Consider the following 16,374-nt stretch of genomic DNA (forward strand, 5'->3'; position numbering starts at 1 on the left):
TTCCTGGAGTCCCAGTGCCCCGGGCAAGTAACTTCTTACTCTTCCAGAGAAAAAGTTGCATCATTCCAATTAGAAGAAACTGCACGGTCTTTTGTCTTTCTTTCTTTTTCTTTTTTTTTTTTTTTTTTTTTTGAGATGGAGTCTCACCCTGTCACCCAGGCTGGAATGCAGTGGCACAATCTCGACTCACTGCAACCTCTGTCTCCCAGGTTCAACCTATTCTGCAGCCTCAGTCTCCCGAGTAGCAGGGATTATAGGTGTGCACTACCACGCCCAGTTAATTTTTGTATTTTTAGTAGAGATGGGCTTTTGCCATGTTGACCAGGCTGGTCTCAAACTCCTGACCTCAAGTGATCCACCTGCCTCACCCTCCCAAAGTGCTGGGATTACAGGCATGAGCCACCATGCCCGGCCAACTGCACAGTCTAAGCATGAAGCTAGGCTACTTACTGACGATCATTTATTTAGTGCTTAGTAAGCATAAGGTTCTTTTGCTAAGAGCTGGATACATGTTTTCTTATTTACATTCATAATTTTCATAGCAAACCACTGAGGCAGATACCATTTTACAGATGAAGAAACTGAGGCTTGGGAACATTAAATAACTCAGGCAAGCTTTTACCATAAGTGCTGGGACTGGGATTCAGACTCAGAAAATCTGGCTCTAAATTCTAGAAATCCCTGTCTAATAGGACTTTACAGTGATGAAAATGTTCTGTATGATCCAATATGATAGCCACTAGCCACAAGTAGCTACTGCGCATTTGAAATGTGACTGCAACTGAGGAACTGATTTTTAAATTTTATTTCATTTTTATTAAATTTAATTTCAATAGTCACAGATGACCAATAGCATGGTCTAAAATTTTGGCCAGGCGCAGTGGCTCACACCTGCAATCCCAGCACTTTGGGAGGCCAAGGCGGGAGGATCACCTGAGGTCAGGAGTTCAAGACCACGCTGGCCAACATGGTGAAACCCTATCTGTACTAAAAATACAAAAATCAGCTGGGCTTGGTGGCAGGCACCCGTAATCCCAGCTACTCAGGAGGCTGAGGTAGGAGAATTGCTTGAACCTGGGAGGTGGAGGTTGTAGTGAGCCAAGATCACGCCATTGCACTTTAGCCTGGGCGACAGAGCGAGACTCTATCTCAAAAATAAACAAATAAATAAATAAATAAATAAATAAATAAATAAATAAATAAAATATAGTCTTTGCGTTATCCCAGTCACTTACTCCCCCTCTTCCTTCCCCTACAAACATACATACTCACATGCACTTGCTGAGTAGGTGAGAGAAATATTTTGTTCACATCATTCCCTTGGCCTCCGCTCCACATAGATTTAAGATAGACCCTGACTAGAAAATTGAGAGTTGACTTATGTCCTGTTTGAAGCAATAAGGCAAGGGAAAGGGAATCGATGATATAAAAGACATAGGCTCTTATCCTTGCTCTGCTAGTGACAAGTCACATAATTTATCTGGATCTCAGTTCCTGCCTCTGAACAGAGACAGAGCTGTACTCCATGATCTCAGATATCACTTTCCAACTTTAATATTCTGTAGTTGGAAAGTGCCCTCAGAACCCCTTTCCAGTTCACGTTGAAAACAGGAGCTGCAGGTGGTAAGTCTGGCACGAACAGTGACTACCTGGAGGAACAGTCAGCAAGCATGCTTGATTGTACACATCCAACACCCTGTAATATATAGTGTTCTTTTTTTAGAACCCTAATCAGAGATCCATTTGCATAATTAACATCTTTAGGAATAATTGCAAATGACACATCTGTTCACCATCTCCCCCTCCTTGGCAAACTATGTGTTACAAACACAGTTCCTTTAGCTCTGTAAACACTTGGTGCCTGTCCTTTGCTTTAGTCACTTTCCACCTTGGAGTGATGATGACCTTGTACGACCTATCCCTGTGCAGTCCCATCCCTGTCAATGTTGCTCCAATTAGATCTGGACCCACTTACAACTATCTGCTTTGACTGGCCACAGGGCATGAGTTCTTAATCTAGGCTCAGCTCTCTAAACTAAGCATTCAGAGTATTCATGAAATTTTGGGTGAATATACTCGTCATGTGTGTTCTGGGGAGCAGGTTTATGGCTTCCAGGAGTTTCAATGGGTGTCCATTACCCAAAGAAAATGGTTAAGAACCACATACTATATGATTCCATTCACATGAACGTCCTGATTAGGGAAATATATGGAGACAGAAAGTAGATTAATGGCTACTAAAAACTGGGGAGATTAGGGATAGGAGAGTGGGGAGGTAGGTGATAGCTAAAGAATATGGGATTTCTTCTCGAGATAATGAAAATGTTCTAAAGTTGACTGTGGTGGTTATACATATCTGTGAATATTTTTTTAAAACCATTGAATTGTACACTTTTAAATAGTGAATTGCATGGTATGTGAATTATATCTCACTAAAACTGTAAAAAAAAAAAAAAAAAAAAAAGCTTAAAAGCCCTGCTTAGAAAAAAGGGCCACGGTTTGTAGGTACCTACAGACAGTAAGGCTGGGTCCTCTCTGTTCCCGGAAAACCTTGAATGGTACCAAACCTAGTTCTTTTTTGGAACTAAGGCCAGATTTACCTGAGTCCTCTCACTGGGGGAAGGCTGTCTAAGTCAGTGCGTCTCAAATTTTAATGAGCAGATGAGTTATTTGGTGATCTTATTAAAATGCAGTGGGCCCAAGATTCTCCTGGTGACCCAATGAACACACTGTGAGTAACAGAGCACTAAACCAAAAGTATGTTTGCATCCTCTTGCTTCCCCTGGATCTGCATGCCATCCAGATACTTACGACAACACAAAATTTCCTGAGATTTTTAGCCCTGGGCACCCTTTATTCTGGACCAGGGCTTCCTCTCCAACTAATTTCTCTGTTCTCCTGCTTTAGTGAACTAGGCTGAATAGCACAGAAATCTCAAGGACCCCCTTTCTCTTTCTCCCTTAAAATCTACGCCAGAGACAGGTGCAATCAGCTCATTTGTTTTATTGCCCCTCAGCTCTACACTGGCCCAGCTTAGCCAGAACAAGGGTACCTCCCCAGCAGGCACATCTAGCTCAAGTGTAACTTAGACAAAAATAAGTTATTCCATGCATGTGTCCTAAAGGTACAATTTCCTTTTCATCTCCTCCAGGTTTCATATCCCCAGTAATGAATAAGGATGCGTGAGACCCTGATGCTTATTTTGAACCAAAGAGGTGTTCATCCAAAAGGAAAGACTGTGGGTGGTCTACATGAAACAAGTTGTCTCAAGAAAGAGAAAGAAGCCCTTCACTAGCCTTATTTAATTAGAACAACCATCAGAGATGCTATAGCTGGGATTGAGTGGCCACAATATTTTGCAACAACTCCCATCAAGAAGTGGAGTCTATTTCTCCATCTTGACTCTGGGCCAGCCTTCTGACTTGTTTTGACCAATTGAATGTGACAAGAATGTGGTTGTATGAGTTCCAAAGGCCTTGCAGCTTCCATCCTCTTTAAGTGCTGCCCTGAGACTCACCATGTAAGGAAGCCTTCCAGAGGATAAGAGGCTAAGAGGAGAACCAAGGCACCCCAGCCAACAGTCAATACCATCTGCCACACCTATGAATGAGGCCATCCTGGAAGCTCCAATTCAACACAGCCACATAAGTCAGCCCAGGTGAAAACAGCAGAGGAACCATTCAGCCAACCCACAGAACTGTGAAAAACAATGAATCACTATTAAGTCATTAAATTTCAGGGTGGTTTGTAACAAAACAGTAGATAATCAAGATAGACAGGATGGTGAACTAGATAACACCTAAGATCTCTCCAAACGTGATCCTGTGTGTTTTTGTTTTCTGTTTTGGGATGAAGTCTCACTATATTGCCCAGGCTGGAGTGCAGTGGTACAATCATGGTTCACTACAGTCCTGACCTCCCAGGTTCAAGCAAGTCTCCTGCCTCAGTCTCCCAAGTAGCTGGGATTGCAAGTGTGCACCACCATGCCTGGCTACTTTTTTTGTTATTATTTTGTAGAGACAAGGTTTCGCTGTATTGCCCAAGCTGATCTTGAACTCCTGGGCTCAGCAATCCTCCTGCTTTGGCCTCCCAAAGTGTTGGGATTACAAGCGTGAGCCACCACGTCCAGCCATGATTCCATGTTTTAAGAAATGTTCAGAGGGCTGGGCACACAGTGGCTCACACCTGTAATCCCAGCATTTTGGGAGGACAAGGTGGGCAGACTGCCTGAGCTCAGGAATTCGAGACCACCCCGGGCAACATGGTGAAACCTCATCTCTACTAAAATACCAAAAAATCAGCCGGGCATGGTGGCACATGCCTGTAATCCCAGCTACTCAGAAGGCTGAGGTGGGAGAATCACTTGAGCCAGGGAGGCAGAGGTTGCAGTGAGCCAAGATTGTACCACTGCACTCCAGCTTGGGTGACACAGTGAAACTCTGTCAAAAAAAAAAAAGAAAAAAAGAAATGTTCAGAGGTTTGATTTAGCCCCAAACAAGCTATTTCTTCTTTACATGCACAGATCTGTTCTCCATTCAAAACAAGGCTGGTGTCTTCATGTGCTTTTGTTGCTGATCTGCCATGGGAGGAAAATAATGAATGTCCCCCAAAGGGCCTCTTTGTGTCTTTAGTGACTCTATTTAGCAGGCTGTCTCACCTGAACTGCAACAGGGATTTAGATATGTTTGAAGGTACAAGGGTTCAGTCCTATCTCTCCCTGGCCATGAAGCGCTCACTGCCTGGGGACCAAGTTGGGAGAGTACTGAGACACAGTGCCTAGGAGGAGAGACAGGAAATAGGGTGACAATAGCGAGAATGGAGTAACATTTTCCCCACCCCGACTCCAACCCTGTGGCAAAAAAATAATTTTGAATCTCAAAAACATGAGGAATTGTGCAGAAGCAGAAGGGAGGCTTTGAGCAAAGCTGGGTACATGTGTGCTGCTTTAGAGCCCGAGAGGAGAGCTAGAGAAAAGGTCCTGCTCCCCTTCTCACCCTATCCCAACCCTGCCATGCATACGGATAGCTCTGGCTTCCTAAGAAGGGAAGAATATGGATGTGCCTAATGGAGTCCCATTCTCACTGAGGGCCAACCCAGGGTACAGTCCCCTGACAAAGAAGCCAAGGCATCACACAAGCAAACGTGTTTCTCAGCACATGTGATGAGCCAACACCTTGGGGACCCCCTTGAAATAACTGGGGGGATGCCTCTGAGGGGAAGGTGGTGGAAGTTTAGCATAAGCCTATAGGGTTTAGAACCACTGTAAATGGAAGCATCAAAATGAGTGTGTCCAAATGTGTACTCACAAGCTGGTTACACCATGAAATAAAGATCTTTTTTCATTTCTATTTCTGATGGTCAGAGGTTTCTGTGACCTGCACCAGATACTCTGATATCCTCCAGGGGATTGGTACATTCCACCTTTAAGACCTGGTTTTCTTCAGATTTTATGGGTGATTACAAAATGAAGCTAGTTTCCCAACCTGGGCACATATTGCAACAAAGTCTGAAGATAAAGTTATGGAATGAAAGTCTGGAGCTCAGAAGGATAACTTAGGAGCTTTTACCCAGCTACTTGCCTTGTCTATTTATGGTGGAATAGTATAGAGATGGTAGTTCAGGCACTATTTTACCTCACGTAGGATACAGATTGCATTAGAGTCTTGTTTCAAGAAAGGAAATACAACCAGAAAGATCATGGACCAGGTTACAGAAAACAAACATAATGTGCTTTACTGAACTAGTTTTTTTGTTACATCTTTTTGCTATTCGATTCCTACATCTTATTCCTTTTTGGTCTATCCTTTAGGGGGATGCTGTATAAACTATTTTTAAGTGCACAGTTTAACAATTTGATAATAGCTAGTAAAGTTGAAGAAAAGCCAATCTTGTAACCCAGCAATTCCGCTCTTAAATATATACCCTGTAGAAAAAAACCTTACACCTGGGCCTGAAGAGATCTCACAAGTATTGCAGCATTGTTTATAGTAGGAAAAAACATGTTCATAACAGAGTAAAGTTAAATAAAGTTGAGGTTAGTCATATAAAGCAATTCAATGCAGCAGTTAAAACAAATGTACTAGACCTATTAGTATCAGCATGGATAAATCCCAACAAAAAATGTAAAAAAGTTGTAAAAGAATACATATAAAATATACCACATAGGTTAATATTAAAAACCTACCCCCAAAGAGTGCTGCATATTATTTCTGCATATATATAAGGTAATTTTAATGAACAAGAAAGACAAATTCTAACCTTATGATATCAGCTCCCTCTGGAAAGGAAGATAAATAAATAAAACAATGTGATAAAAGAATGGAGATTTAGCTATACTGCAACATTTTGTTTCAAAAGAAGGAAGGGAGGGAAGAAAAGAGCGAGAGAGGGAAAAAGGAAGAAAAAAAAGAGAACCAATGCTAATATGACTCTGGGTAGTCAGTACATGAGTGTAAATTATATTTTGCAGTTTTCTTGTATGTTCAAACTATTTCATTTTTTTTTTTTTAATTTAAAAACAATGGGGCCAGGCACAGTGACTCACACCTGTAATCCCACCACTTTGGGAGGCCGAGGCAGGAGGATCACTGGTCAGGAGTTTGAGACCAGCCTGGCCAACATGGTGAAACTCCATCTCTACTAAAAATACACAAATTAGCTGGGCGTGGTAGGACATGCCTGTAATCCCAGCTACTTGGGAGGGTGCGACTGTACTCCAACCTAGGCAACAGAGTGAGACTCTGTCTAAAAAAAAGAAAAAAAAAAAAAAAAAAAAGATGGACAGCTCGCCAGCAAAGGGATTTTACTGCCTCTTTGGTGGTGCCTATTCTATAGGAACTTCCCGGGTTTAGTGACTGAGACACAGGTAAGTATATTCTAGGGTTAAATGCTAATACTCACCTTCCCTCATCTCCACACAAACTACTATTCCTTGCTATTATATACATGCATCAGCTTGGTCTCTGCCAGATAACACTAGCCCCAGGAGACAGAATAAGAGGGAAAGGGGAAAAAACATGAAACCAAACCCTTGTAAGACATGAAGAAACACTCTGTTACAGCCCACTTTGGAATGCTCTGTGTTTCTGTCACCTCGAGCATTCTGATTCATTCTGAGCATCTCCTCCAGATACAACTCATTTAGCCAGCCGACAGGAGGAACAATTACTGCTGGCTTAAAAGATCGGTTGATTTCTCTGGCGTCTATTTGCCTGCAGTTCTGGCTCTCTGACAAATCAAGTCAGATCAATTTGTACCCTAAAGAGTAAATGGGAGGATGTGATTATTTTCTGGTTCAATAGAAAAGCATTTCATTTCAAAGGGCTGCTGCATAGCATTTTTGAGAGTCACAAGGAATGAATCAGGTCCCCAGAGAACAAATGATGGGTTCTCAGGAGAACAGCTGGCTTCACTTCTCACCTATGCTTTAGGAACTGAGGCAGGATGTGGGGATGAACAGAAAGCATACTCCACTGAGAGAAGCCTCTGCACATCCATGTCTAAGGAATATTTTATTTGTCTCTTCAGAAGCAGTCTTCTAAAGTTAGAAAACATGCTAAAAATTCAGGAAGATGGACACCTAATTCTACTGGCAACCACATCAAGATCTAGAAAATCACTTCTGAAAAGGAACCGACAAGCAGAAATAAACTTCTGAACAACAAGAGGGAAACAGAGGTGAGAAAATCATGCTTTGTTCCTTGACACTCGGCTGCTCTTTACCAACAGATTTGTCTCTTGAGACACAGCACTGCAGGAGAGGCCGCAGGAGAAAAGCCTTGGTGGGTTCCAGGCTCCTTTTACTGAGGCTGCCCCTCTGGAGTCTGCCTTCTCAGACGCCATCTAACCACTGATCTCAATCTTCAGGGTCAGGTCCACCCCCATTCCTCTGCCTCACAGACATTACAGTTGATATGCAGGAGCTGGAAATAATGTCGTGGAAACACATGGGCTTTGGGGACAGGCTGCTCGGGTTCATTCTCAGCTCTGTGGTTTATTAGTTTTAAGACCTCGACAAACCACTTAAGCTTCGATTTCCTCAGCTGTAAAACAAGGACAGTCCTAGTACCTTCCTTACAGGGTGGTTATTAAAGGACATGATGGATACAAAGCTCTTAATGCAGCACCTGGTCCAGATTGAGCATTCCACAGATGTTCCTGATGATGGCTGTTATTGTCTTCTGCCCTCGAAATGTGATGCTATTTGGTTACTTGTGAAAGACCTGGAGATTTTTAAATTCAAATTTTAGTGGGAATATGTCCCCTGCATGAACATCGGATATATCTATGCTAATAGGCCTTGTCCTCAGAGGTGAACCAAAGGCTTTCTCTGAGTCATTCCCCTCTATCATGAAATTGGCATCCTTTCCTATACTGATCTCTATGGCAATCATATTACTCTTGCTTCCATCTCTACAACACTCTATATGAGGTAAATTTATTCATGAGCACCATAGTGCAGCAACAGCCAAGAAGTCAGAAGGCAAGAGTTCTGGCTCTTTCCATGGCAACAACCAATTATGTGAGTGTAAGTGATTTATTTATCATTTCTGCCTTTTGATTTTTTCACCTCTAAAGTGAGGATCATTTTTCATGCTCTATTTACTACATCGGGCTATGAAAAACTGAAAAAGGGAAAATGAGGAAATAGACCAATGAAACAGAATAGAGACCCCAGAATAAATCCACACACTTGCAGCCAACTCATTTTCAACAAAGGTGTCAAGAACATCCCTTGGGGAAAGGACAGTCTCTTTAATAAATGGTGCTGGGAAAACTGAAAGGCACATGCAAAAGAATGAAGCTAGATCCCCATCTTTCGCCATGTATACAAGTCAACTCAAAATGGATTAAAGGCTAAAATGTAAGACCTGAAACTATAAAACTACTAGAAGAAAACATTGGAGAAATGCTCCAGGACATTGGGCTGGGCAAAGATTTTTTGCATAAGACCTCAAAAGCACAGGCAACTAAAGCAAAAATAGACAAACGGGATTATATCAAGCTAAAAAGTTTCTGCCACAGCAAAGGAAACAGTCAACAAAGTGAAAAGACAACCCACAGAATGGAGAAAATATTTGCAAACAATCTCTCCTATAAAAGGTTAATAACCAGAATATTTAAGGCACTCAAACAAATCAATAGCAAAATGCAAAAACAGATACTCTGATTTTAAAATGGTCAAACATTTCTCAAAAGAAGACATACAAACGGTGTTATAAGCAACAGAAAATGAACTAAGACAAAAAAAAGGAAAAAAAAATTTTTAAAGTGAAAAATAAGAAGACATACAAATAGCCAACAGGTATATGAAAAAATGCCCAACACCGTTAATCATCAGGGAAATGTAAATCAAAACCACAGTGAGATATCATCTTATCCCAATTAGAATGGCTATTACTGGCCGAGTGCCGTGGCTCACGCCTGTAATCCCAGCACTTTGGGAGGCCGAGGCGGGCGAATCACAAGGTCAGGAGATCGAGATCATGGTGAAACCCCGTCTCTACTAAAAACACACACAAAAAAAATTAGCCAGGCGCGGTGGCGGGAGCCTGTAGTCCCAGCTACTCAGGAGGCTGAGGCAGGAGAATGGCGTGAATCCGGAAGGTCGGAGCTTGCAGTGAGCCGAGATCGCACCACTGCACTCCAGCCTGGGGGACAGAGCGAGACTCTGTCTCAAAAAAAAAAAAAAAAAGGATGGCTATTACTAAAAAACAAAAAAAAACAAAAACAAAAACAAAAAAAACAGATGCTGGCAAGTGTGTGGAGAAAGGGGAATGCTCATACATTGTGAGTGGGAATGCAAATTAGTATAGTCGTTATGGAAAATGGTATGAAGGTTCCTCAAAAAATTAAAAATAGAACATATGATACAGTAATTTGACTGCTGGATACATATTTTTAAAAAATAAATCAGTATATCAAAGAAACATCTGTACACTCATGATTATTGCAGCACTATTCACAATAGCAAAGATATAGAATCAGCCTTTGTGTCCATCAATGGATGAATAGAAAAAGAAAATGTGGTGTATATACACAATGGAATGTTATTCAGCCATTAAAAAAGAATGAGATCTTGTCATTTGCAGCAACATGGATGGAACTGGAGGATCTTATGTTATGGGAAATAAGCCAGGCACAGAAAGACAAATATTGCCTGTTCTCATTCACATGTGGGAGCTAAAAACTGGATCTCATGGAGATAGAGAGTAAAACTGTGGTTATGAGAAGTTGAGAAAGGAAGTGGGGAGAGGGGAACAAGAGAACCCAGTTAAGCGCACAAAAATGAAGTCAGATAGAAAAAATACGTTATAGCATTCAATAGTATACTAGGGAAATTATAGTTAACAATAATTTATTGTATATCTCAAAAAAGCTAAAAGAAAAACATTGTAATGTTCCCAACACAAAGAAAGATAAATGAAGTGATGGATATCCCAATTACCCTGATTTGATCATTACACATTGTATACATATGTCAAAATATCACATGTGCCCCAAAAATATGTAAAACTATTATATATCAATAGAAATCAGGACATTAATATTGATATAATTTTTTTCTTTTGAGACTGAGTCTCACTCTGTCGCCAGGCTGGAGTACAGTGGCACGACCTTGGCTCACTACAACCTCCGCCTCCCGGGTTCAAGCAATTAATCTGCCTCAGCCTCCTGAGTGGCTAGGATTACAGGCACGCGCCACCACGCCCAGCTAATTTTTGGGCTTTTAGTAGAGATGGGTTTTCACCATGTTAGTCAGAATGGTCTCGATCTCTTAACCTCATGATCCGCCCACCTTGGCCTCCCAAAGTGCTGGGATTACAGGCATGAGCCACCGCGCCCGGCCAATATTGATAGAATTTTTAAAAGAAGGCGAAGGTAATGTTGATTTGAAAAGGGTAAGGAGGAAATGCAAGAGATCATTGTCGGTTGGTTATCTTTATTCTGACACCTGCAGGTCCTTGAAGGCATGAACACAGAAGAGTCTAAAATGATCCCACCCAGAATGTAGCAACAATGCCTATGTAATAGTGGTCTGACAAGCCTCCTATTATACAAGCCACACTTCATACAAGCCACACTGGGGACTTTATGAATATTGTTAATAATGGTGGATACATGAGTTAAAGTTTAAAAGTTTTTAACATAAACGACAGCAAAGTCAACACCTTCCATCTTGAAATTAGAAACTGACCACGTACAATTCCTGGTTGGTTCATTTACAGCATTTGTATTTGACTTTTTAACATTTTATTTTTATAAAGAAATACTGAGCCAGGCATGTTGACTCACGCCTGTAATCCCAGCACTTTGGGAGGCCAGAGGGTGGATTACTTGAGGTCAGGAGTTCGAGACCAGCCTGACCAACAAGGTGAAACCCCCATCTCTACTAAAAATACAAAATTCAGCTGGGCGTGTTGGCACATACCTGTAATCCCAGCTACTTGGGAGGCTGAAGCGAGAGAATCACTTGATCCCGGGGAGCAGAGGTTGCAGTGAGCTGAGATCATGCTGTGCACTCCAGTCTGGGCAACAGAGCAAGACTCTGTCTCAAAAAAAAAGAAAGGAAAGAAATACTAAGGGACAAATTTTAGGGTTGTTTAATTTTAAAAATATAACTGTAATGTAAATTATTAATCAACTTTGTGCTTTCTGGATATATGTTAAAAGTATAAAACCGGGCTGGGCATGGTGGCTTATGTCTGTAATCCCAGCACTTTGGGAGACTGAAGTGGGAGGATTCCTTCAGACTAGGAGTTCAAGATCAGCCTGGGCAATGTGGCAAGGACACTTCTCTACAAAAAAAAATAAAAACTTTATTTAGCTGGGTAAGGCAATATGTGCTTATCAGTCCCAGCTCTTCGGGAGGCTGTGGTGGGAGGATCTCCTGAGCCCAGCAGTTCAAGTCTGCAGGGAGCTATGATTGTGCCATTGCATTCCAGCCTGGGCAACAGAGCGAGGCTCTGTCTCTAAAAGAAAAAAAAGTCACACCGGGATCAGTGGCTCACACCTGTAATCCCAGCACTTTGGGAGGCCAAGGCGGGCTGATGACAAGGTCAGGAGTTCAAGACCAGCCTGGCCAAAGTGGTGAAAGCCCATCTCTATTAAAAATACAAAAATTAGCTGGGCGTGGTGGCACACGCCCGTAGTCCCAGCTACTTGGGAGGCTGAGGCAGGAGAATTGCTTGAACCCGGGAGGTAGAGGTTGCAGTGAGCCAAGATCAGGCCACTGCACTCCAGCCTGAGTGACAGAGCAAGACTCTGCCGTCTCAAAATACATATATATATAGGAAATGGCTGTCACGAACATTTTCTTTGTGTTTCTGTTAAGACTGGGCTAACACCTACTGTTATCGTTATCTGCTGCACAGTCCCAACAGAAATGATGCTCACAAAGTAAATTGTAAATAGTTTTATTTGCAACAAGCATTTCCTGCTGCTAAAGACTTATGAGCACCCTGTTTCATATCCTTGAGCAATTTGGAGATGATTAATCACCACTCCTGCTTAGAAGATGCAAATATAGGCAACTAGGGAAAATGTACTTATTGATATTAATGGAATTTATTTCAGATCTTTTTAAAGTATGCCATATCCCCAGTTATGGTGAGACCAGGACTCTCCAGCCCTTTTGTTCCACTGAAATTACTATGTCTTTACCTTCATGCCTTTGTTCCTACTGTTTCCTCAGTCTAGATTCCCTCTCCCCTCCACTATTTCTATATCCATCAAACCCTATGCCAATTTTGTGATGCTGCCCTCCTGCCCCAGCCCCAATTCAAATGATTCTCCCCTCTTCCGTGCTTTCACCACTATATACAGATGCCCCTCAATTTTCGTGGGGAATTGGTTCCAGGACTCCCTGCAGATACCAAAATCCATGGATGCTCAAGTTCCTTTTATAAAATGCTGTGGTGTCAGAGGTGTTTGAACCAGAGCAACTTCATCTTGAATAGGGACTGGGTAAAATAAGGCTGAGACCTACTGGACTGCATTCCCAGTAGGTTAGACATTCTAAGTCACAGGACGAGCTAGGAGGTTGGCACAAGACACGTATCACAAAGACCTTGCTGATAAAACAGGAAAATAGGTTGTGGTAAAGAAGCTGGCCAAAACCCACCAAAACCAAGATGGTGATGAAAGTGACTTCTGGTTGTCCTCACTGTTCATTATATGCTAATTATAATGCATTAGCATGCTAAAAGACATTTCCACCAGCTCCATGACAATTTACAGATGCCCTGGCAATGTCCAGAAGTTACCTTATATGATCTAAAAAGGTCAGGAACCCTCAGTTCTGGGAACTGCCCACCCCTTTCCCAGAAATCTCATGAATAATCCACTTATTGTTTAGCATATAATCAAGAAATAACGATAAGTATAGTAAGTGAAGAGCCCAAGCCACTGCTCTGTCTTTGGAGTAGCCATTCTTTTATTCCTTTACTTTCTTAATAAACTTGCTTTCACTTTACTCTATGGATTTGCCCTGAATTCTTTTTTGCACGAGGTCCAAGAACCCTCTCTTGGCGTCTGAATCAGGACCTCTTCCTGGTAACAGTAGTATTTGCATATAACCTACACACCTCTTCTCGGATACTTTAAATCATCTCTAGATTACTTATAGTAGCTAATATAATATAAATGCTATGTAAATAATTGCTATCCTGTATTGTTTAGGGAATAACAACAAGGAAAAAGTCTACACATGTTCAGTACAGATGCAACCAACCATTTTTTCCCCAGATATTTTGGATCCACAGTTGATTGAATCCATGGATGTGGAATCCATGGTTATGGAACCCATGGATGTGGAGGGCTGACTATATCTATATCTAGGCATAATGTTTAGGTCCTTCTGCTTTGCTTTTTAATTTTTTGTCTCACACAGAATTTTTTGTTTCTTTAGGACTGTGACCAACATTACATATTTTTCTCCCTCTCTCAATACACAAACACAGCACACATGAGGCTTTGTACATAGTAAACACACAGTAAATATTAATTGACATATAATAACAGCCATAATTCAGTCATTCAATAAGCATCTATTAAGTATTTCTATGTGATAGGATTGTGCCAGACCCTGAAATTGGAAGTGGATAACAAGAATAAATAGGACACAGTTTAATGAAGGAGACAGCCATGCCAATAACATTACAATACATTGTGATAAATACTCTGATAAAAATATGCAAACTAGTGTGGGAGCACAGAGGAGGGAGAAACTAACTTTGCCAGGGGGAGTTCAAACAGGCTGCACAGAAAAGGCGAGCTCCAACCTTCAATTTAGAGGATGACAAGACTCACCAGGTAGCAGGGGTGTGGTGGGTGTGGAAGGCCTTCAAACAAAAGGGAGTCATTTCCAAAAAACCACAGAGAATGATAAGGGGGAGGCCTACGATGGGAGCATTGGCATGCAGTGGTGAGTACAGGGAGATAAGGCTGGAGAGAGAGGGAACCAGATTGTGAAATGTTTTAAATGCCAGGCTGAGGAGCTTCACGTTGACCCAGCAGGCAGGAGATCCATCTCAGGTTTTGCAACAGGAGAAAAAGTAGGTCAGACCTGGGTTTGAGAATGATCATACTGGTGGCTGGCAGCTCAATTGGCCACAGCATTTGGCCCTTGTTTCTATATTCTGCCCCTGGCACTGGTGTTTCACTGCTCTCTGGAGAATTTCAAGCAAAGAATGATGAGTTCCCAGGAACAGTTAATTCCCTTTACCGCTTCAGACCAAAGCAATCACATTCTCAGAATACAAATTTCCTTTTGCATACTTTCACGTAGGCAATCGCAGTAAAAATAAATGCTGTTAATTAGTGTTGGTCTAAAAGACTAACAGCATTTAATTTCTCCCTTCATGAAATAGTATTGTTTTTATAAGGAGTCAGAGAGGAAGAGAATGGGGGCAAGCAAAATATATGAATAAAGCAATCACGGTAGTTTAAGTAAGTGAAAGTCTGCCAGCTGCTGGGAATAAGACCCCACAGCCTTATTTTGTTTGTATTTCAAATTATTCTTTCTAAAAAAGGAGAAGAATCGTGCCTAGTAGTAATCTTCCTACCCCCTTTACACACACATGCAAACTTTTAGGCAATCCAGATCTAAATGGAATTGTTTTTCAGGCCAACAGTGAGAAGCAGTGGGAGCAGCTGGTAGTGGCCCTCTGAACCTTGTTAACAGCACCTCAAGTACTTTACAGATCCTGCAAGGAGTATGGAGAATGTCCTCAAGTTACCCAGAATGGAAAGAGAGGTGTAGGGGATGGAGAATGCTCTAACTCTCAATCTGGTTCTACCACCCTTTAGCTAGTCCTACAGAGCAGGGAGGGGCCCTTCTATAAACTAAGGACACTAATTTCTCAAATACCATGCTCTGTTTTTCAGGACCATGACCTTTAGCAGACCAGGATGCAAAGATCTCATTCCAAATAGCCGCTGTTTCCTTTTTCCAGTGCTTTGAGGGAGAAACAATTAGCCTGTTCATTTCAACTATTGACTTCTCTCTAGCCAGTGAGTGCAGCAGTTCAAGTTTGGATTTGGAAGTCAGACCTCCTAGGTTCTGATCTTTGATCCATAAGCTTCTCTGTGATTTGGGGCAAATTATGTAACCTTTCTTGGCCTGAGTCCCCCATCTATAGATGAAAGTAAAGGAATCATCTACATCAAAAGTTGTGAAGATGGAATTAAACAATGGATATGTCTGGTATAGAATGAGGACTTTGTAAATATTAGCATCATCAGCAAATGTCAACAAATCTAATGACCTACTCACTCTTACCTAGGAATACTAATTAGTGTGAATTGGTTTACCACATTGCCTTTAGACTTTGGGTCATAAAGCAGTCAAAGAACACCAAACCCAACGTTTGTACTCTGTACTCTTCGAGGAGGAAACTGAAGCTCAGTCATCTGCCCTTAAGCCCCTGCCTCTTTAGTGGCCAAGCTGAGACCTGAGCCCAAGTTCCAATTACGTGCCCTTTCCACCATGGCATGCTTTCCTCCATGAAAAAAGAACGTGGAACCACAGAAGGTCACAGAGTGCCTAAGAAGCTCATGGTCAGTTACATACCCAGCTCCTAGACAGAGCTTGATTTAGGGTTGGAGTGGCCAACTGCCTGAGTTTGCCCCAAACTGAGGGGTTTCCTGGGATGTAGAACTTTCAGTCCTAAAGCCAGGGCAGTCCCAGGTCAAGTGGACAGTTGGTCACTTTCTTAGTTCATTTGTGCTGCTATAACAGAATACCACAGACTGAGTAATTTATAAAGAACAAAAATTTATTTCTCCCAGTTCTGAAGACTGGGATCAAGGTACCAGCTGGTTCTGTTGTCTGGTGACGGCAGTTCTATGCTTCCAAGATGGCACCTTGTTGGC

The 16,374-nt window shown here is 41.8% G+C and overlaps 1 long non-coding RNA gene across 2 annotated transcripts in view; it reads right to left on the bottom strand.

Annotated features, from left to right (window-relative positions):
• LOC114671733 (uncharacterized) overlaps nucleotides 1-16,374 on the bottom strand; it is a 120,297-nt gene that overhangs the window by 50,976 nt on the left and 52,947 nt on the right. For both annotated transcript variants that reach the window (XR_013402840.1, XR_013402841.1), the window contains exon 3: nucleotides 11,432-11,548. This is a non-coding gene — a long non-coding RNA (uncharacterized LOC114671733). The remainder of the gene's footprint in view (nucleotides 1-11,431; nucleotides 11,549-16,374) is intronic.

The sequence above is a fragment of the Macaca mulatta genome, chromosome 13 (assembly GCF_049350105.2).
Source record: "Macaca mulatta isolate MMU2019108-1 chromosome 13, T2T-MMU8v2.0, whole genome shotgun sequence".
NCBI classification, from domain to species: Eukaryota; Metazoa; Chordata; class Mammalia; order Primates; family Cercopithecidae; genus Macaca; species Macaca mulatta.